The sequence below is a fragment of the Eulemur rufifrons genome, chromosome 6 (genome assembly GCF_041146395.1).
Source record: "Eulemur rufifrons isolate Redbay chromosome 6, OSU_ERuf_1, whole genome shotgun sequence".
Taxonomy (NCBI): domain Eukaryota; kingdom Metazoa; phylum Chordata; class Mammalia; order Primates; family Lemuridae; genus Eulemur; species Eulemur rufifrons.
Genome location: NC_090988.1, coordinates 51,554,994 through 51,577,778, shown reverse-complemented (window position 1 = coordinate 51,577,778; position 22,785 = coordinate 51,554,994). Strand labels below are relative to the sequence as shown.

At 35.4% G+C, this 22,785-nt stretch overlaps 1 protein-coding gene across 3 annotated transcripts in view; it reads left to right on the top strand.

Annotated features, from left to right (window-relative positions):
• The window catches only part of UVRAG (UV radiation resistance associated), a 281,364-nt gene that overhangs the window by 108,053 nt on the left and 150,526 nt on the right, over window positions 1-22,785 (top strand). The gene's annotated exons all lie outside the window — the stretch shown is intronic.

Here is a 22,785-nt window from a genome sequence, read left to right as displayed (position 1 = left end):
GAAATTTCCTATTATAATTGTGAATTTGTCTGTTTCTCCTTAACATTCTATCACATTTTGCTTCATGCATTTTCAGCTTCTGTGATTAGGTACATAAACATTTAGAATTATGTCCTCTTTTTTTATGAAAGTGCCTTCTTTATCTCTGATAATATTCTTTTCTCTGAAGTCTACTTTTTCTAACATTAATATAGCCACTTTTGCTTGTGAATAGTGTTAGCATGGTGCATGTTTTCCCAGCCTTTTACTGTTCATCTGTTTGCATCTTCATATTTAAAGGGGGTTCTTTGTAGATAGCATGAAGTTAGGTTTTGTTATAACAATCTTTATCCTTTAATTGGGGTATTGGTACTATTTTTGATTTATATTAATTACTGTTATTGAGTTTAAATCTTCTATCTTGCTATTTGTATTGAATTTGTCCCATCTATTCTTTGTTCCCTTTTTCTTCTTTCTCTGTCCTCTTTTGGATTTTATTTCCTTTGTTGGCTTATTAGCTACAATTTTTTGTTTTGTTCTCGTAGTGGTTGCTTTAGGGCTTATAATATACATCTTCAAGTGGCAAGCCACTTCACATACAGTAATGAGGACCTCACATCCGTTTTCTGCCATTTTTCTCTTACCAGCATTTTTGCTGTTGTTGTCATGTTTTACTTGTAGGTACGCTATAAACCCCACAATACATTGCTATTATTTTTGCTTTAAACAGTTGATTAACTTTAATGCAATTTAAATAATAAGAAAAGTCTTTATATTTGCTCACATAATTACCATTTCTGGTATTCTTCATTCCCTTGTATGGATCCACATTTTCATCTGGTATCATTTTCTTGTGTCTGAGGTATTTCCTTTTGCATTTCTCATGGTGCATTTCATGTCTGAAAACATCTCTTTATTGTCTTAGATATTTTCTTTGGGTATGGAAATCTAGGTTGAATTTTTCCCCCCTTTTAATTCTTTAAAGATGTTGCTGCTCTGTTTTCTAGTTTGCATTGTTTTCCAATGAGAAATTCTCTCATTAGAATTCTCTCCCCTTTGTGTAGAGTGTCTTTTTCTCAGGCTGCTTTTTAAGATTTTCTCTTTATCATTGTTGTAAGCAATTTATTTTGGTTTTCTTTGTGTGTGTGTGTGTGTGTGTGTGTGCGTGTTTTCCCCTTCGGGTTTGTTGGGATTTTTGGATCTATAGATTTGTTAATATTCATCCACTTTGGAAATTTTATAATTATAAAATTTTCAAGTATTTTTTTCTTTCTCTTCCTCCATTATTTTCTACTTCTTCGACTCTAGGTGTATATTGGGCCTTCAGAAGTTGTGCCACCATACATTGATGCTTTGTTTTTGTTTTTGTTTTAGTCTGTCTTCTTTCTGCGTTTCATTTTTAATTGTTTCTACCCAAATGTCCATAGATACTTAGTATGTCATCAGGTTTACTGTTTTTTTCCTGTAATATCTAATTTGTTCATCCATCCCCCATATATATATATATATATATATATATATATAGTTTTTTCTCATTTCAGACATTGTAATTTTGATTTCTAGAAGTTCAGTTTGAGTCTTTCAAAAATTTTCTGTTTCTATTTAATATGTTCATTCTATTTTCTAGCTTTTGCATATATTAATGATAACCATATTAATGGCCCTATTTACTAATTCTATAATCTCTGTCAATTGTGGGTCAGTTTTGATTGATTTTGCTCCTTCTTTTGGATTGTATTTTCCTGCTTCCCTGCATGTATGGTAATTTTTAATTGGATACTAGACATTGTAAATTTTATCTTATTGTTTGTTGGGTATTTTTGTATTCTTATAAATCTTCTTGAGATTATTCTGAGATACAGTTATGTTACTTGGAAAAATTTTATTCCTTTCAGTTCTTACTTTTAATGCTCTTGGACTAGAGCATCATTAAGTCTAGGGTTAATTTTATCTACCTCTGAAACAAAACTCTTCTGAGTTATGGGCTATACTCTGTCTGCTGGGAATGGGCATTACTTCTGGCCCTTTGAAATCTCTGCTTACTGTTTCTTTTAGTTCTTTTGGTTGGTTCTTTTTCTAGCCTTGGATCATTTCCTCAGATGATTCACTGATCAACTAAAGTTGAGTATGACCCTCTGCAGATCTCTGGAGTTTTCTGTGTGTAACTCTGTCTTCTTTAGTACTACTGTGCCCTGAGAACTCTAACACTCATGGTTTCCCTGGACTTCCAAGTCTTTTTCTTCCACTCAAGTAGAATACCTTGTTTTGCTGGGATCCTCCTCCCTGCTCCTCATCCTGGAAACTTTCCCCAAACAGTAAGATAGAGTGATTGTAAGGTTTACCTCATATATTTCCCTACTCCCAAGCATTACTATCCTTTGTTGCCTGATGGCTAAAGTCTTAAGATCCATCTTTTCATGTGTTTTCGTAGTTTTTTTTTTTTTAAAGTTATTTCAAGTGGGAATTAAATCCTGTCTCTGTTCTATTTTGGCCAGAAGTAGAATACATTATGCTGGTCCTAAGCATTTTGATGTCCTGAAGAGGATTTTAGTAACTTCAGGGTGAAAAATAACCTGTCTCTATACTCTCCTTTAGTGGAAGGTGTAGACCTTATCTTATTTTCTGTTTCATTTTCTTTGTCTCCTTTTGTTCCCATTCATGTTTGAATTGAGCCAATTTTATGGAAACCCTACTATGGGCCAGGCACAGTATGGGATTTAGATTCATGTGATCTGATTCCTTCCCATAGATAACTCAGAGCTTAGAGATGATCAGAGAGGTTACATAATATCCTCTAAATTATAGCTCTTAAATTGGTAGAATTGAGTTTTGAACCAGATCTTTTGGCTTTCCAGTTGAATGTCTTTTTCATTATAGTAAAGTGTCCTTATTAACCCCCTATACAAACATATACACAGACATAAACACATTTATGTACATATGTACATGCATATGCATATATACAATACATATACAATACATATACACATGCATACCCTGTATAACTCAGGAAGCCTCAAATGAGCATATAAAGTTTTCACCCTCTTCAGATTCTTTTTTGCTTATCAATGATTAAAAGACTTGTGAGGCATTTGGAATGTGAGGGGCTGGTAATGAACTGAAGGTCCAATGGGATGAAAAGGGAGGAAAAAGGAGAGTATGGTGGTTTATTTTTTGGAGCAGACTCCAAGAATTGTAATTACTAATATACTAGTAGAAACTTGCCTTTGGAGGCACTGTAGTAATTTTGATTTGTGTCCAGTTAAAACTACAACAAAACTGCCAATATAGAAGGAATTCTGTGTTTGCTCATTTTCTTCAGATAGTAGGCCAAATGGAGAAATTTGTTAAGCCAATTCTGAAACACTATACCAAAAACCAAAATGAGCACATTTAATCACATGTATTGGCAATAGGGGATTCCATGAAAATGTTCCATTTCTGGGAGCAATGTTTTTACTTTCTAGTACTACTAACAAGACCATTTGCATAACTGTAAATGTAGCCATGCAAATGGGACAAAGAACAATGCAGAGTGGTGCAGCAGAAGGAGAAAGGAATTGGAATTTAAGACTTTAGCCCCAGCTTTATGACTGGCATAGCTTTGAGACTTTGGACAGTCACTTAATCTAACTGGAGTTTTGTTTTCATATTTAAAATGAAAGCACTGAATTAAAAGACCTCTAAGATAACTCCAAGTACTAACATTGATCATTCATGGTCCTTTGACTGTAAAGTTGACTTTGATGTAAGAGTCAGTTTCTTGATTATTTCTAGAACTAAGAATATTAAAAAAAATCATTTTACCATACCATCATATTTTCTTTTCTACTTAAAAGTTCATTATCCAGTCTGACTGCCCAATTTCACAAAAATTTGGCTCAGATTAATTTTGATGATTCCTAGACTATCAAGTCCTCCAGCAAAGGTGGAGATTTGCTGTTATTGAGGATATTCAGAGACTGTACCATAAGTTTTGTGGGCAACTTCTCAAAGTGCTTTGGACAATGGCATTTTTATTGGGATAAATACATAGGTTTTAAGGAGATAGTAATAATTAGAATCATTGCTAATATTTGAGTACTTGATAAGTACAGGAAAGTTTGGTAATTTTCACAAGATCACAGTTAATAAGCAAGCGAGCTGGGATTTGAACCCACTGGTACCACAGCCTACAAGGCTATACTGCTCATTGTATTTATAAAATTCAGGTGTATCAAATGCCTGTTGTATTTCCACAAGTAGACAATACTCATTAGTTGTAAAATTCTGCCTTTAAAAAAATCATGACTTTGTATATATTTTTGCATGTTTATAAACACCATTTTAATTATTCTGGATTCTGATTGAGAATGAATCATTTTGTATTGTGACTCAGGTGATTCTGATGTGTGCCCTGATAATGAATTGTTGGGTGGTCTCTGGATTATCTGTCAGTCTGAACTGTTTGTTACCATTCTGCAAAAAAAATGAGTTTGCACTAAATGTTTTGAGCTATGTTATTTATAAGCACTTGTTGAATTCAGCTGACTTTTTTTGTAGCAAGATTTTCTCAATGAAGGAAACAGTCATTCATTGATTTACACTTGGGAGCAAACTCCATAAAAATATCCTGCTAACTTTACTTTTGCAAATTACCTGAAGTCTGTGCATACCTAGGAACATGGCCGAAAACAACCCTTCTGCGTCAGAGTGCAAAACAGAGTGAAATTTAGATTGAGAAGTGTTGGTTTGGTAGGATAGAATGTATGGAGGCAGTGGATTGTTATTAATGAGACTTGAGAGTGATGAGATCTAAACAGTATTTTAGGAATGACTATATGCTGGTTCAAATACAATCCTCTTGCCCCATCTTTCTTGCAATCTAAGATGCAGATTTATAAGTTGGTTAACCAGGGTTAAACATTCAATCTATAGCCAGGAGCCAAAGCAAAACCAAACAGTTAGTTTGTGATAATGAAATCAAGTTTTATACTGCACTGGTACCATAGTTTCACCAATTGAGATAACTTGTTTGTTCAATATATGGTATAAGTTTAATGGAGAAACTCTTAAAATTGAAGACATTTGATATTGTGCATGTTGGTTGATTTTGCATCCATTTACTTTATTGAACTCTTTAATACTTTTTAATGGACTCTTTTGGATTTGTTAGGTAGATAATATTTGCCTTTTGCAAATGACAACTTTTTTTTAAGTGTACACTTGTTTCTTTTTTTTCACTTTATTACATTGGCTAAGTCCTCTATAGTGGGTTTTCTATTGTTACATATTAAACCACCTCAAAACTTAGTTGGCCAAAACAGTTTATTATCCTCACATCCTTACAGTTCTGTGTGATGGCTTGAACTCAACTGGGTGGTTTTCACTAGAAGCATTTTATGCCATTGTAATCAGATGGCTACTGCGGCTGTAGTCATCTGAAGATTCGACTGGGTTAGACATCTGAATGCTTCTTCACTCACATGTTTGGTGCCTGAGCTGAAATGGCTAGAACAGTGGAGGCTAGTGGGCATCTCTCTCTTTCTTTCTCCAAGCAGCCTCTCTGCATGGCTGGCTTGAGCTTCCTTGCATGTGGCATTCTCAGGGTAGTTTAGATTTCTTGCATGGAGGATGGTTTCCTCTAGAGTGAGTGTCAGAGAAGAAGAAGTTTCCAGGGCAGTTAAGGGCAATGACCTAAGACCAGCACAAGGTTACTTCTGCCATGTTCTATTTGTCAGAACAGTTACAGGTCCTGCCCAGATTCAAGGGGGTTAAAAAATAACAAGATTCTCCCTCTTGGTTGGGGACTGTTAAGGTCACATTGCAGATCATTTGGGATGGAAGATACTGTTATAGTCATATTTGGAAAATTCTGTCACAAGGGCATCCTTGCTATTCTGACATTTTACCATTGATTATGATATATGTTGGAATTTTCTGATAGGTTACTTTTATAAGATTAAGACAGTTTCTGTGCCTAGTATAACTAAGGATTTTCCTCAGGAACAAGTCTTGAATTTTATCAAATGTATTTTCTGTATCTGTTGAGATGATCTTTTAGATTTTTTCCTTTCTTCTTTTAATGTAGGTATTAAACAGACTTAATAATGTTAAACCATCCTTATATCCCTGGGATAAGTTTTGCTTGCTTACGGTGCTTTGTTTTGTTTTTTTTCCAAATTACAGCACTGGGTTAGATTTGCTTACATTTAGTATTTTGCAATTCTTTATAAGTGAGTTTAGCCTATAGTTTTATTTTTTAATGTGCTGTTCCTGTCTATATCAGAACTGGTAAGGGTTATATTAGCCTAAAATGAATTGAGAAGCTCTCTATATTTTCTCATGATTTGAGACAATTTATGTAATTTAGATCTAGGTGATATTTCTCTCCTATTGTATTAATCTGTTTGGTGCTGCCATGACAAAATACCTGAGACAGTCATTCAAACCATAGCATTCTGCCCCTGGTCCCCCAAACTCATCTCCTTCTCACATTCAAAATATGTTTATTCTGTCTCAGGAGCCCCAAAAGTTTTAACTTCTTCTAGCATCAACTCAAAAGTCCAGAATTTCATCTAAATCAGATATGGGGGAGACTCAAGGCATGATTCATCCTGAGGCACATTTCCCTGTAGGTATGAGCATGTAAAATCAAACAAGTAATGTGCTTCCAAAATACAGTGGTGGGACAGGCATAGAATAGACATTTTCATTCCAAAAGGGAGAAATAGTAAAGAGGAAAGGAGTAACAGGTCACAAGCAGTCTAAAACCAAACAGGTCAAATAATACTAAAATCTTTATGTTCTGCTTCCATTTTAATGATAGATTCTGTCTTTAAACCATTTATCTCTTCTCCTGTTTTACTATATGCAGTTAAAAGAAGTCACACAGCACCTTGAATGCTTTGCTGCTTAGGCATTTCTTCCACCATATACCCTAGTTCATCCCTCTTAAGTTCTGCCTTCCAAAACTCCCAGAGCATGGACACAATTCAGCCAAGTTCTTTGCCACGTTATAGCAAAGGTGGCCTTTCCCCCAGTTTCCAATACTTTTTTCCTTATTTCCATCTGAGACCTCATCAGAATTGTCTTTACTGTCTATATTCCTACCAGCATTCTGGTCATGACCTCTTAAGTAATCTCTAAGAAGATCCAGATCTTCCTTATAGCTTTCTTCTTCTGAGCCTTCTCTAGAATCACCCCTAATGCTCCGTGGCAATCTAGGCTTTTTCTAGCCTGTTCCTCCAAATTCTCCCAGCCTCAATCCAGTACCCAGTTACAAAGCTGCTTCCACATTTTCAGGTATTTGTTTTAAGAACACCCCATTCCTGGCACCAATTTTCTTAGTCCATTTTGTGCTATTATAACAGAATACCTGAGATACAGCAATTTATAATGAACAGAAATTTATTTCTCACAGTTTTGGAGGCTGAAAAATTCAAGATCAAGGTGCTGGCCTCTGATGAAGGCCTCCTTGTTATGTTATACATGGAAGAAGGCATAATGTGGAAGGGCAAAGAGAGGGCAAGAGAGAGAGAAGGAGGCTGAACTCACCCTTTTGTAATGAACCCATTACTATGATACCAAACACTCGCACAATAATGGCATTAATCCATTCTTGAGAGTGGAGCTTTCATGACCTAAATACTTCTTAAAGGTCCCACCTCCCAATACTGTCGCAATGGCAATCAGATTTCAACGTGAGTTTTAGAGGGGACAAATATTCATATCATAGCACCTATAAAACCATCAGGGCCCACAACCCCCTCCTGCCCCCTGCTTTGGATGACTTTTTGGTTTCTTTCTGGTTATTGATCTATTCAGTTGTTCAGCCTTTTGTTGAGACAATGTGGTAATTTATGGTTTGCTAGAAAATCATTTACTTTTAATGTTTTTTTAATAAATTTATCGGCCTGAAGTTGTATATAATATTCCTTTAAAATTCTAAAGATCTTGTTCATATCTGTAGTTTTTCCCTTTTTTTGTTCTAATTCTGAAGTACTTTTATGTGTGCTTCCTTAAGTGTGTTTATTGTACAATGAATACATTTTAAATTAAACTTGCTAAAATGCACATGGATAGTATTAGGGAAAAATCTGGGAATGATTTAGCTTGCTCTTATGCCAAATGTGGTTCTTCTTGCCTGAAATGAGTTACTTGAGATGTAAATTGGCAATGCAAAGGGTTGATTATTTTTCTATAACTATTGCTTCATCAGTGTCTTTTGTTAGTTTTTGAGGGTACATCTTGGTTAGACCTGACGCATTCTTTATCACATACTTTCACACACCTACCATCTCCTCAATAGAACTTACCCACCCACGATGCCACCATTTACTTTTCCATGAAAGCATGTTAATTTTATAAGTAGCAGTAATATTGTCTTATTTGATGCCATTACCATGAGACTTCTCAACTACGTGTATGGTCTAGACAGAGGAATGTAGAAGCAGGCTTTAGGGTAGACCCCTGATCTTTTAGGAAACTATCATATTTAATGAACTGATCAACAAGTATTTAACTGATTGCCATGTATCTGAAACTGCTGTAGGTCCTATAGAGATGCACATTTCTTGGGCGCTTAAAGTCTGCAGCAGTGTAGCTCTGATCAGCCTTTCTAGCCTGCCTCTTATGACTCTACTGTCATACTCCCTTTGTTTTAGCACACCACCTATTTTCTGTTCTGAATATGCAGTGTACTCTGCTTTTTTAATGACTTTGAAAAGCCATTTCTGATACTCTAAATGGGAATTCCATTGCATACAGCTGTCAGGATCTTACCTACCTTTCCTTGATATTGAAGCTTAAATCCTATCTCCTTTAGTGAGCCTTTCCCGAGAACAAGTTGTCTCAGAGTAATGTATCCATTTTTAAAGGGTAATTAGATTTGTAGATACAGATAACTTCAGTAAGGTGTTTGACAAGGTGTGTTATGACAGCTTTGGGAGCAAGATGAAGAAGTATAAGATAAATGACAGAAAAGATAAATAGATTGATAACTGCATTCAATTACTTACCTGTCAAATGTTTATTGAGTACTACATGTTGGAAACTGTAACATGCCAGGTATATAATGGTCAATAAGGAATACCTTCCGTTTGTGGGTATTACAATCTAAGCATATGAATGGAGATGTGGAAAACCTACCACGCTAATGCAATGGTAATGTGGAGCTTATAAACAGTGTGATTGTTTGCATAATAGAATCAGTATATAAAAAGATCTCTGGGGACTGGAAAGGTGGCAATGTATTCAGCTCACCTTAAGTTTGAAGATGAAATTTAATTGGGACAAGGATATAGTCTTATATTTGATTCCTAAAACAAACTGTATGAGAAGAAGGAGGCTTGACATATGGGGAACAGTCTGAGTAAAAAAGGATATAAAACCTTTAGTAGTCAAGTCAGTGTCAGTACTCACTGGGATGTGATTGCCAGAAAATGATGGGTTATCTTGACAGACATGTAGTATCTAGAAAGAGAAATGATACACTTCTTCTGCTTTGCAAACTTTAAAAAATTTTCTCAAGGCAGTTTTCCAGGAGTTTTTCTGTACTTAATACACTTATAAGAAAACAAATTTATCAGTCAGTAAATATTTCATAGAATCTGAGAAAAATAGAATCAGAAGAAATCTTAAAATAGTCATCTATTATTTATTGTCTACTGTGCTGTGAGGGTCTAAGAGAAGGATGAGGTGGGCCCCTCCCTATTTCTGAAGGAGGGAATGTAATATTTATAGAAGGTCTGTTATGGAAAGCCTGTATGTACGAGGTAATATGGGGAAGCTCAGGAGCCCAAACACAAATAAGATATAGGTCTAGGTTTTCAAGGAGTATGAAATCTGGTGCCAGAGAAAGCCTGTAAACAGGTGATCACAGAATGATATGAATTTAGATTGAGCCATGCTCCCAGTGCTGTTGAGGGGGACCGCAACTCAGATTAGGGGGTACCTCTACCAAATACTAACTATTCCTGGGCTTCTACTTGAGTTCCTCCTCTCCCAAAAGAATTTCTGGGTCTGTTTTGTACCTGGTCTTTTCGTATTGCAGCCCAGGTAGTCTTAAGTTTAAAACATACATTCGGTCAGGTCTCCAGTTTAAAACTTATTCCTTTGCCTTGGGAATAAAGCTCCTTAGCCCTGATACATGCCAGGTCTTAATCTGACCCCTGTCTACCTTTTTACCCTCATCTCTTGCCCCCCCTCCGATATAAACCTGTGATTCAGCCTTGCCAATGTACTTGCAGTTCTTGAAAAGTTTATGCTACCTTTTTTCTGTTTTTGTCTAGAATATCTTTCTCCCTTTTTACATAGCTAATTCCTACTTTTCCTTCTAATGTCAGCTCAGTTTTTACCATGGGCCAGAAGACTTTTGCTTCCACTCAACCCCATCCCTGGAGCAGGTGCTCCTTTTTTATGCTCAGCCCGTACCCTGTGTAAGCCTCTATTATAGCATGTATCGTGCTGCTATAATTGCCTACATATTCTTTTCTCTACAAAATTTGAGCATTATGAAGATAATGCTTTTATCTCTATATTTCCATTACCTAACAGAGGGCATGGCTAACATTTAGGCATTCAATAAATGTTTATTTTATGACTGTGTAAATAAAGGATGTGGTTCTGGAGAGCATAGACTCTCATGTTTTTTTCTCTCAGCGATAGTATTAGCAACATAGAAAGTGCTCAGTGTGAGGATAGGATGAATGGATAAATTTAAGAATCTGTTGACCATTATCAAATAAGGAAATAGGCTAAAGATTTATAAAATGCAGATGTTATCTTGACTAATGTGATAATGTGCTCAGTTGATGGAATCATGAAGAGATGGTATTTGAGCTGGCCTTGAAAGAAGGGTAGTCAAGGGTTAGGTTGAAAAAGAGCTACATAATAAATTATCAAAAATTTAGTGGCTTAAAACAATACCCATTTATTATCTCATGGTTTCTTTAGGTCAGAAATTTGGGGACAGATGACCTGGATTTTCTGCTCATGGTCTCACATGGCTGAAATCATAGTGTCAGCTGTGCTGTTGTTCCTTTCTGGGGCTCAGGTCCTTATTCAGCCTCACATGGTTGTTGGCAGAGTTCACTTCCTTGTGGTTTGTAGGGCTAAGTAAGGCCCCTGTTCTCTTGCTGGTTGTCGTCTGGGGACCTCTGTCAGCTCCATGGAGGCTGCCTGCAGTTCCTTGCCATGTGGCCTACTCCGTAGGCCCTCTCATGCTTCACATCTCTTCTCTAAGGAGGTCTAGTCCTAAGGGCTTACCTGACTAGATCAGACCTACCTAGTGTATTCGTCAGCTTGGGCTGCCATAATAAAATACCATAGACTGGATTGCTTTAACAACAGAAATTTATTTTCTCACAGATCTGAAGGCCAGAAGTTGAGATCAAGGAGCCAGCATGGTTCAGTTTCTGGTGAGGGCTCTCTCCCTTGCTTGCAGATGGCTGCCTTCTCCTTGTGACCTCACAGAGCCTTTCTTGGTGCATGCATGTGGAGAGAGATCTGTCTCTTTTCTTGTTCTTATGAAGCCACCAGTCCTATAGGATTAGGGCCTCACCCTTATGACCTTGTTTAACTTTAATTGCCTCCTAAATGCCCTGTCTCCAAATACAATAACATTAGGGGTTGGGGCACTTCAACATAAGAATTTTGGAGGAAGAGACTCACTTCAGTCCACAGCACCCAGCTAATTTCCCTTTTGATTAATTCAAAGTCAGCTGATCTGAGGCCTTAATTATATCCCCTAAATCTCTTCATCTTATAAAGTCACATTTCTGGAAGTAATATCCTATCATGTTCACAAAGTCCTGCGATAATACCCAAGGGGAGGGGATTATGTAGGAAATATACACCAGGGGGTGGGAATCTTGGGGGGACACTTTAGAATTTTGCCTAGCACAAAGGTTGTAGGATAGAAAGCAGCAACCGATTTAGTTGAGATATGAAGTGTATTGTGAGTAGACTAGTAGAATAATGGAAGGGAAAAGCACACAGCAGCCTGGTATGAGGGGAGGAGCACTGAACTGGGACACACATATTTGGAAAGTTTAACCTAAAGAATGCATTTGTGAAAAAATTGTTTGGAAACTGAAAGTTATTTTACATGTAATGTGTTACTGATGCTGAGGTTGTTGGAGAGATGGTGGTAAGATTAGCTTGGGAATGATGGGTGTATGGGTGCAAAATAGGGTAGCAGTGGAGACTATGGGCTTCGGAGTTAGACAGACATGGGTTTGAATCCTGATTCTACCACTTAGTAGCTTCAGTTTTCTCACATGTAGAATGGGAATGATGATGTACAAAATCTATGGATTGGTGTGAGGATTAAATGAAATAGCATTTCAGGTTTTTAGCCCCAGTGCCTGGCACATAGCAAGCACTAAATACATGTTTATTCACTCAACGATTTATTAAATAAATATATATTATGTGCCAGACATTGTATTAGGCCTCAGGGTATTAATAAATATTAATACTATAATATTATGCCTAGCTAGATTTCATTGGACTTTGAATTACCAGGCTAACATGACAGAGTTTTAATCTGTATTTAAATAGCCATGGAATGTTTTCAAGCAAAGAATAATATCTACTCATAGAATTTTAGAATTTGTGATCATTTAGTTCTAGTACATGTTTTTTTTGTGTGTGTGTGTATGGAATTCTAATTTACCTATAGTCATAATTATTGATACATGAAGACTTGAAAGGTCTTCATAGCCCCATTTCAGTGTTTTGATTTTCTGAAGGACACTCTTGAAATATGTGTTTTAGGAGAGTATTCTGATGGCAGTATTGCAAATGGATTGAAGATGGCAGAAATTAGAAAGAGGAAGGCCTTTTATTAGTGCTGAACTAGGGGGCTTATAGTGGGAATAATGAAAAGGAAATGATGTACATAAGAGCATTGGAAAAGAAGTTGATTGAATATGGGAGGGAAGAATGAGGGAAAAGACAGGTACTAGTGTTACGTTATAGTGCCAGCACTGTGGTGATTCATGACTATCATGGAGTGGATTTATTTGATGGAATTTATTTGAGTAGATGGATTTATTTGAATAGAATTCTTTCAAATATTGAAAATTATATTTAGTGTGGAAAAATTATAGATCCCAGAGTTTCTAGTTACCAGAAAAATCCTTTTATCATTGATGGAAGGTGTTATCAACAAAGCTAGAAGTAATTGTGTATTAACTACCTTCAGACACATTACATAATGTAAGTATACAAAACAGAATTGCCTACATAGTTGTAGGCAATCAAACGCTAGCTGTTAGAGGGCCTAGAGTACCTAACACATTTAGTGTCTATCAGAAATGAAGAAAGATAAAGTGGTTGGATATAGCTGTACTCATCTTTTAAATTGTAAATTTGTGAATTGTGATACTTCTGATTGTCTCCAAGGGATATGTGTCAGATCCTCTGTAATTGCAACATAAATGAGAACATTTTAAAATTTCTTAGCCTATGAGAAGAAAAATGTGGAGTACTGGACTGTGTTGCTGGTTGGGGCAAAGTCTTTATGCCTGTTTTCCTTTTCCACCAGGAAGATTGTTGACATATGGTAATGCACCTAGTGGTATAGGTGAAAGCAGTCTATGTATTTACAAGGCAGGCATTCTGGAGGCTGTTGGGGCAGATAAGCTATAACTAAAAACTGAGCAAATGAAGAATAGTGGTACTTTGGTACTAAGTAGTGAATGGAATTGAGAAGAGCAAGAATTGGGGCTACGAAACCAGTTAGGAGGCTATTGGCTATGTGAAAGATGGTGGTGGCAGTGGATTTGGAGAGAGGTGAACAGATTTGAAATGGCTTTTAATCAAGTCCTTGTTCCTAAATATATAGATACTGTCTAGGCCTTAGGATACTTTATAATTGTGACAGTAGTCATTCCTTCCTTGAGACATTTTATTCCTTTAACGCTGTAACAACAGGTCTCCCATCTGTCTTTCTACTTCTGGATATTCTGGTTCACAATTTTTTTTTTTTTTGTAGGTTTTTATTTCTTTTTTTCTAATTCCTTAAATATTGATGTTCCTCTGGATTTTGTTCTAGGCTCTGTTCTCTCTCATTCTCACAGTCTTCCAGGGTGATCTCATTCACTTTCATTAATAACCATCTGTGTGCTAATGATTGCCACATTTTTATCTCTGGCCAAGATCTGTTTCCTGAGCAACAGATCCTTATACTCAACTCATATTCAACACATCCTCTTGGATGTTGCACAGGCATCTCAAACTGAAAATAGAACTTTCTTCTCAAACTGCTCCTCCTGTGTTCCCCATCTCAGTAAATGACATCACCCTTTTTCCTGGTTCCCCAAGCCATATACCAGCAATCATTCCCTTTTTTCTATTTTGCAGTGTAATTTGTATACAATAAAATGTAGAGAACTTAAGTGTACAATTTGATGAGTTTTGACAAACCTACTCATACTCATGTTATCATCATTTAAACAAGGTATAAGATATTTTCATTATCCAGAAAATTCTTTCATTCCCCTTTGCCAGTCATTCTGACACCCTCATTCCCACTCCTGGCTGAGTCAAACACATTTCTTACTACCTCCTCATTTATTAGCTTTTCCTGTTCTTGAACTTCTTATACATGGAGTCATACAGTGTACTCTTTTGGCTTCTGGCTTCTTTTGTTTAACATATAGTTTTTGAAACTTATCCATGTTGTTGTATAGATCAGTAGTTTATTCTTTTTTTATTGCTGAGTGGTATTTCCTTTTATGAATATACTATGATTTGCTTATTCATTATTCTGTTGATGGACATTTGGGTTGTTTCCCCTTTTTGGCTACTATGAATAAAACTGATAAGAACACCTTACATATAAAGTCTTTTATGGTCACATGCTTTCATTTATTTTATTATGCCTAAGAGTGGTGCTGCTGGCTCATACAAGAGGTGTACATTTAACTTATTAGATACTGCCACACAGTTTTCCAAAGTAGTTATACATTTTTATAGTCCCACTAACAGTGTTTGCAAGTTCCAGTTGCTATACTTCTTTCCAACATGTGGTATTGTCAGTTTTGTAATATTCTATTCATTATAATAGGCTTGTGGTGGTATATTATTTTCATTTTGATTTTTAATTCTATAATGACTAAAGATATTGAATACTGTTTCATGTGCTTATCTGCCATTCTTTTCTTTTTTAAAGTGTTTGTTCAGATATTTTGCCTATTATTTATTTATAATTTATTGGGTGGTTTTTATTTTTATTGTTGATATGTAGGAGTTCTTTGTATATTCTGGCTATAAGTCCTTTGTCAGATATAGAGGTATACCTATAGATAGAGATCTCTCTCTATATATTATATATATTTTATGTAAAATATTTTTTCCCAGTCATGCCTTGATTTTTTTTCATTTTCCCAATAATGCTTTTTGATGAATCCTATTTAAGAAATCTTCAAACCTTTGCCTAGTCCAAGGTCATGAATATATTTTCCTACTTGTTATTCTAGAAGCTTTATAGTCTTAGCTTTTACATTTGTGTCTCTGATCCATCTCAGATTAATTTTTGCATATAAGGTGAAGTAGAGGTTAAGATTCATTTTTTTTTTTTTCTATATGGGTATTCAGTTATCCCAGGGCCATTTGTTGACAAAGCTTTTCTTTTCCTAATGAAAAATAAATAAATTGACTATATATGAAGTGGTCTATTTTTATAATCTGAATTATATTTCATTAATCTATTTGTTTAGTCTCATGTAACTACTACTGCCTTACTGTAGTTTTATGAGAAGTTGTAAAATTTGGTAGTGGAAGCCCTGCAACTTTGTTTTTTAATATTTTCTTAGCTATTCTAGGTCTTTTGCATTTTTGTATCAATTTTAGAATCAGCTGGCCAAGTTTTACAAAAAAATTGTTGGGGTTTTAATTGAGATTGCTTTGACTCTGTAGATCAGTTTGGGGAGACTGGACCTCTTAACAATATTGACTTCTTCAGTCCTTGAAATGGTATATGTCTCCATTTATTTAGGTGTTCTTTAATATCTGTCAATGTTTTATAATGCCCAGTGTACAGCAGAATCACATCTTTATTAGATTTTTCCTTAGTTATTTGTTGATAATACATAGAAACACCAATTGATTTTATATGTTAATCTGGAATCTTGTGATTTGTTAAATTTATTAGTTCTAGTAGCTGCATTGTATTAATAGATTTCTTTGGATTTTTCTACATACGCAATCATAGTATCTGTGAATAGACATTTTTGCTTCTTCCTTTCCTATACCTTTGACTTTTATTTCTTTTTATTTCCTTATTTTAATGATATGGACCTCAAGCAAAGTGTTGAATAGAATTTTGAAGGTAGACATCTTTGTCTTATTCCCGGTCTTAAGTATAATATTAACTGTAGACTTTTTGTATAAATGCTTTTTCGGATTGAGGAAGCTCCCCTTCTCCTTGTTGAGGGTTTTTTGTTTTTAATCATTAACAGATACTAAATTTTATCAAATGCTTTTTTTTTTGCATCTTTTAAGATAATCATATGATTTTTCTCCTTCATTCTGTCATCTATCGATTTTCAAGTATTATACCAACCTTGCGCTGCTCAGATAAACCCACTTGATCAAGAAGTATTATCCTTTTCATATATTACTAGAGTTGATTTGTTATCATTTTGTTAATTTTTGCATTTATGTTCATGTGTCATATTGGTCTGTAATTTTCTTTTTTTCTTGTAGTGTTCTTGTCATGCATGCTTTGGTGTCTGGGTTATACTGGCCTCATAAAACAAGTTGAAAAGCATTCCGTCTTCTTCTTGTAAAGAGTTTTGACATGACTGGTATTTCACCAGTGAAGCTATCTGAGCCTAGAGTTTTCTATGTGAGAAGGTTAATTATAAATTTAATTTCTTTAATAGTTAATGATTCAGATTTTCGGTTTATTTTGTTTGTTTTAAAAACTTGTGGTTTTTAGGCAGCTTTATTATTTCATGTAAGTTGAATTTATTGGCATATAGTTGCTTGTAATTTCCCGTTAATTCCCTTCAATTGTCTGTAGAGTCTGTAGTCTTCTCTTTCATCTTGATATTGGTAATTTGTTTTCTGTCTTCATTCTTTATCTTTCCTCTCTCTCACTTTTCACATCTACAACCATCTTTCCTGTCACTATTTTAGTTTAAGATAATAGCATCTGTTGCTTGGACTGTTGAAATAACCTCACGTTAGCTTTCCTGTTTGTAGTCTTTTTACTCTGTTCCATTCTCCTTTTTACAAAAAGAAAGATCTTTCTAAAAGGCAAGTGTAATTAAATCTTTCTCAGCTTAAAAGTTTTTAATAGTTTTGTAATGCCTTCAGAATAAAAATCTAAGGTTCTTCATATGGAAAACAAAGCCATTAATGATAATGTATCTATGTGTCTCAGTAGACTCCTATCTTTCCTGTATTTTCTTCTTTGTATCTCTTCCTACAAGTTCTAATTTGTCTTTCTCTATCTTAACCTTGAATGCAGCGTTTCTGATGTGATGTGATCAATATCAACTAGACAAAATTATTGTCTATCTTCTCCTTTACTTATTAATATCTTATTGGTATGATCTCAATTTTTTATTAATATTTATTTGAATACTTCTTATTCATTCTATCTTCACATTCACAGAAATATCTAACCTCAAAGCGCTTTCTTTTAGCCCAGTTTCAATTTATTACTCTCTCAAATCATATTAAGTAATAGGGATGCATCTATTTCCTATCACTAGAATACCTATAAATAGCTACTTGATCTCCGTTCCCCGATACCAGTGGTGATGAGATTTATTTCAGTTTGAGAGTGTTAGTTTGATATTGACTAGTCATCCAAATGACTACATGATGTGTATTTCTTTCTTTATAGAGTCTTTCCATAGTTTGCAAAATCAAGAAACATTCTTCTGAACTGGCCAGCCAGTTTGGAGGTAAAGCAGTTGTTTCTCTTCTTGTTAGTCCTTCACCTCCTCACCCCCTGGGGAATCAGGATGTCCCATGTTATTTTTAATAGCCTAAACACTTCAAACTTTTATTCTGTTGGATTTGAAAGGGGGATGTTATTAGCTCTGTCTTGGTGTAGCAGGGGCTCTGAAAGTCTGTTTGGATAACACTGAAGATTGGAGGAAATGTGACTCTGTCTGTGTGTTTTAAGCCCCTAAGGTAAGATCAGAAAGCGTCTGGGGCAGTGAGAGCCAAATAGTTGAAGTCATACATTAATTATGGTCATGAATCATTTTTATTTTTAAAGTCTTTACCATTTGACAAGGTTGTTTGCATAGTACCAGTGAAGTTTTGAGGCAGCACTTTCCTCTTCTTAAAGTAACAGGCTGTTTTGTTGATTTCTCCTCTGGGTTGATAATACCTACCATTTTTAGAATTCTGGTAACATTTTTAGTAAAAATTGCTTGTTTCCCTTTCTGAATGAGTGGTCTTTCATTTATGTGATTTTTGTTTTGATATACTATTTTGAAATAACAAATATAAAACACTATCACATTGATCTTTCAATTAGTGTCTCACTGATATCAATCACAAATATCAAATCTTGGAACTGTGCTTTTATGTTAAGACATTAGACATTTAGCCAGCAAATGTATTTTCAGTGCTTCCTTTGTGCCACCTTTCTTTGTAAGCATTTGGAATATATATGAGAAAATGAGATTTTCTTTTCTTTTTTTTTTTCCTAACAAAGATCTAGTGAGGAAATAGGCAAGGAAATAAACAGTTGCTATAAAATGTAATTCTATAATATTTGTGGTGGTGTCATATACATGATGTGGTGGTATCATATACATGATGATTTCCAGGGCAAGGAATGCCTCTACCGGTCTAGAATTGTCAGGGGAGGGCTTTGAAGAAGAGGTTATGTTTGAGCTGCCTCTTAATGGATTAGGAGTTTACTTACCTGTTAAGGGACAGGGAGAACTTGTAGGGAGATAGAACAGCTCATAAAAAGGTACAAAAGGAAGAAATGGCATGATATGTTTGGAGAACTGCCAGTTGTTCAATATTGCTGGAATTGAGGGTGCAAGGTAAAAAATATCAGGAAATGAGGCTGGAGATGTAGGCAGGGACCATATCACAAAGGACCTTACCATGCTTTAAACTGCTTTAGAGCTGCATTTGTAAGAGAGTATTATTGTCTAACACACAAACACACCCAGAGCCAGAGGCAATAGAATGGAGTATAATCTCCTCTAGTGGTTTCCTTAGGAGTCCTGAGAGCTTTGTTGAATTACTGAACTCATGTGCAAAATAGTCCCTTTTAGATGACCTAAGAAATCCTCAGTAACTATCAGGCAATTTCCAAAAGTACAGAATATGTCATGAATATTTTTAGGGTGTAGTGTCATAAATAATAATAATAATGTTGGCAGAGGTATCGATGCCACCAAATCCTTAATAAAATGAACCTCCCATATATATGATGCCTTTCAGGTTAGGATTGATGACCAGTTTTTAAAAACTGAGGTAAAATTTACACACAGTGAAATGTGCAGATCTTAAGTGTAAATTCTGTGAGTTTTGGTTTACTCCTCACTCCAGTCAAGACAGAACATGTCTATCACCTAAGATAGTTCCTTTGTTCTCCCTGCTCCCTATCAGTTATTTCCACCCCATGTAGGCAACTAGCCACTCTTTTGATTTGTCACCACAGATTGGTTATATCTGTTCTTGAACTTTGTATAAAAGGAATCTTACAGTCTGTACTTTTTTGTTTCTGGCTTTTTTCACTCAACCTATTGTTTTTGAGATCCATCCATATTGGTGTATATATCAGTGGTGTGTTCCTTTTTATTGCTGCGTAGACTTTTCTTGTATGAGTATACCTCAGTTTGTTTATTAATTCTCCTTTTTGGTAGTTTTCTATGAACATTCTTATACAAATCTTCTTGTGGACATATAGTTTTATTTTTCTTGGGTAAATATCTAGCAATAGAATTGCTGGGCCATAGGTTAGATGTATGTTTAACTTTATAAGAAAAAATTTCTCAACATGGTGCTATTCTTTTATACTTTTACCAGCAATGCATGCAAGTTGCAGTTGCTCTATATCCTTGTCAGCATTTGGTGTTGTCCTTTTAATTTTAGCTATTATAATGGTGTGAAATAGTACCTCATGAGTTCAATTTGCATTTCTCTGATGACTGTGATGTTGAGCACATTTTCCTATGCTTTTTGGCCATTCTTATATCTTCTTTTGTGAAGTGTTTATTTTACTCTTTTGTCCATTTTTATTAATAATTGGGTTGTCTTTCTGTTACTGATTTGTAAGCGTTCTTTATATATTAATCTATTCCAGACATAGTCCTTTGTTTGATAGGTGTTTTGCAAATATTTTCTCCCTGTCAGTGGACTGCTTTTTCTTCTTTCTTTATCTCTTTCTCTCTTTTCCCTCCCTCCCTCCCTTCTTTCTTTCTCTTCTGTTTTTTTTTCCCCCAAGGACAGACCTTTCCTTTCCCCTCCCCCCTCCCCCCTCCCCTCCCCTCCCCTCCCGTCTCCTCTGCTTTCCTCCCCCCGCCCTTTTTTTTTTTTTTTTTTTTTTTTTTTTGAGACAGAGTCTTGCTCTGTCGCCCTGGGTACAGTGCAGCGGCATCGTCATAGCTCACTGCAACCTCAAACTCCTGGGCTCAAGCGATCTTCCTGCCTTAGTCTCCTGAGTAGCTGGGAATACAGGCACGTGCCACCATGCCTGGCTAATTTTTTCTATTTTAGTAGAGACGGGGTCTTGCTCTTACTCAGGCTGGTCTTGAACTCCTAAGCTGAAGTGAGCCACCACGCCCAATCTGCCTTTTCATTTTCTTAATGGTATCTTTTTAAAAAAAAAAAAAATTATTGTTTTTTTTACTTTTTAAATTTTTTCTAGGTCCTGGGTTACAGCTTAGAATCTCAATGTCTTGTTTAAATGAACAGGCATTTCTAATTTTGGTGAAGTCTAATTTATCTATTTTTAATTTTATGATTCTTTTTGTGTCTTCTCTAGTAAATCTTTTTTTACCCCAAGGTTGCAAGAGATACTCTTAATTTTTTCTGCTAGAAGTGTTATGATTTTTATATTTTATGTTTGCTATGATCCTCCTTAAATTTGCTGTGTGTGCTGTGAGGGAGGGGGCGAGTTTCAGTTTTTTCTGTGTTTATTCAGTTTTCTAGTACCCTTGCTTTAAAAACTTTGTTTTCTCCACAGATTTGCCTTGATTTCCTTGTCAAAAATCAATATGCCCTATATGTGTAGTTCTATTTCTATGCTCTTTATTCTGTTCCATTGATTTGTTTTCTGATCCTTTTGCCCATACCATCTTGTCTTGATTATGTACTAGTAATTTTATAGAAAGTCTTGAAATATGGCAGATTTCAAGAATGGTTTGTGACTTCTAGATTCTTTACTTTGAATATAAATTACAGTATCAGTTTCTTAATTTCTGTAATAAAATGAAGCCTATTGGGATTTTGATTGGGATTATGAAACTGTTTACCCATTTGGGGAAAACTGACATCTTAATGCCAGATCTTCCAGTCCTTGAACATGGTATATATTTTTCCATTTATTTAATTCTTCTTTACTTTATCTTACCAGTGTTTTGTAATGTCAGGGTTGGGTCTTGCACATCTTGTTCATTTTATTCCTGTCTTTTATGTTTTTTGATGCTATCATAAAGGTATTATTTTTAAATTTCGTATCCCAATTGTTTCTGGCTAATACAGGAATACCTTGAAGATATTGCAGATTTGGTTCCAGGCTACCTGAATAAAGTGCATATTGAAATAAAGCAAGTCACATGAATTTTCTTATTTCCTAGTGGATATAAAAGTTGTATTTATTTTATACTGTAGTCTATTAAGTATGCAATAGCATCATGTCTAAAACAACACATATATCTTAATAAAAATGCTTTATTGCTAACAAAACCACTAATGATCATCTGAGCCTTCAGCAAGTCATAATATTTTTGCTGGTGTAGCCACCTTCATAAATGATCTTAGCTAGATCTTCTGAATAACTTGCTACAGCTTCTCCACATCTGCGTTTGCTGCTTCACCTTGCGTCTTTATGTCCTGGAGGTGGCTTATTTCCTTAAACCTCATGAGCCAACCTCTGCTAGCTTCCAACTTTCCTTCTATAGCTTCCTCATCTTCATATAACTGAAAAGAGTTAGAGCCTTGCTCTGGATTAGGTTTTGGTGTAAGGGAATGTTGTGGTTGCTTTGATCTTATATCCAGACCGCTAAAACTTTCTCCGTATCAGCAATAAGGCTGTTTCACTTACCATTCATTTGTTCACTGTAGTCGCACTTTCATTTCCTTCAAGAACTTTTCCTTTGCATTCACAATTTGTCTAACTGGCCCAAATGATCTAGCTTTCGGCTTACCTGGCTTTCAGGTAACATGAATCTCACTACATGAATTTCTTACTAAGCTTAATCATTTCTAGCTTTTGGTTCAAAGTGAGCAACACAGGACTCTTCCTTTCACTTGAACACTTAGATGCCATTTTAGGGTTATTAATTGGCCTGATTTCAATAACATTGTGTCTCAGGACATACGAAGGCCCAACAAGAAAAAGACTGGGAAATGGCCAGTCAGAGGCACAGTCAGAACATAAGCAACATTTATCAATTAAGTTAACCATTTTATATGGTTGTGGTTTGTGGTACCCCAAAACAATTACAATAGTAACATCAAAGATCACTGATCACAGATCACCAAAACAGATATAATAATGAAAATAATTGAAATACTGCAAGGATTACCAAAGTGTGACAATGAGACGCATGCTGTTAGAAAAATGGGGCTGATAGACTTTCTCAGTGCAGAGTTGCTACAAGCTTT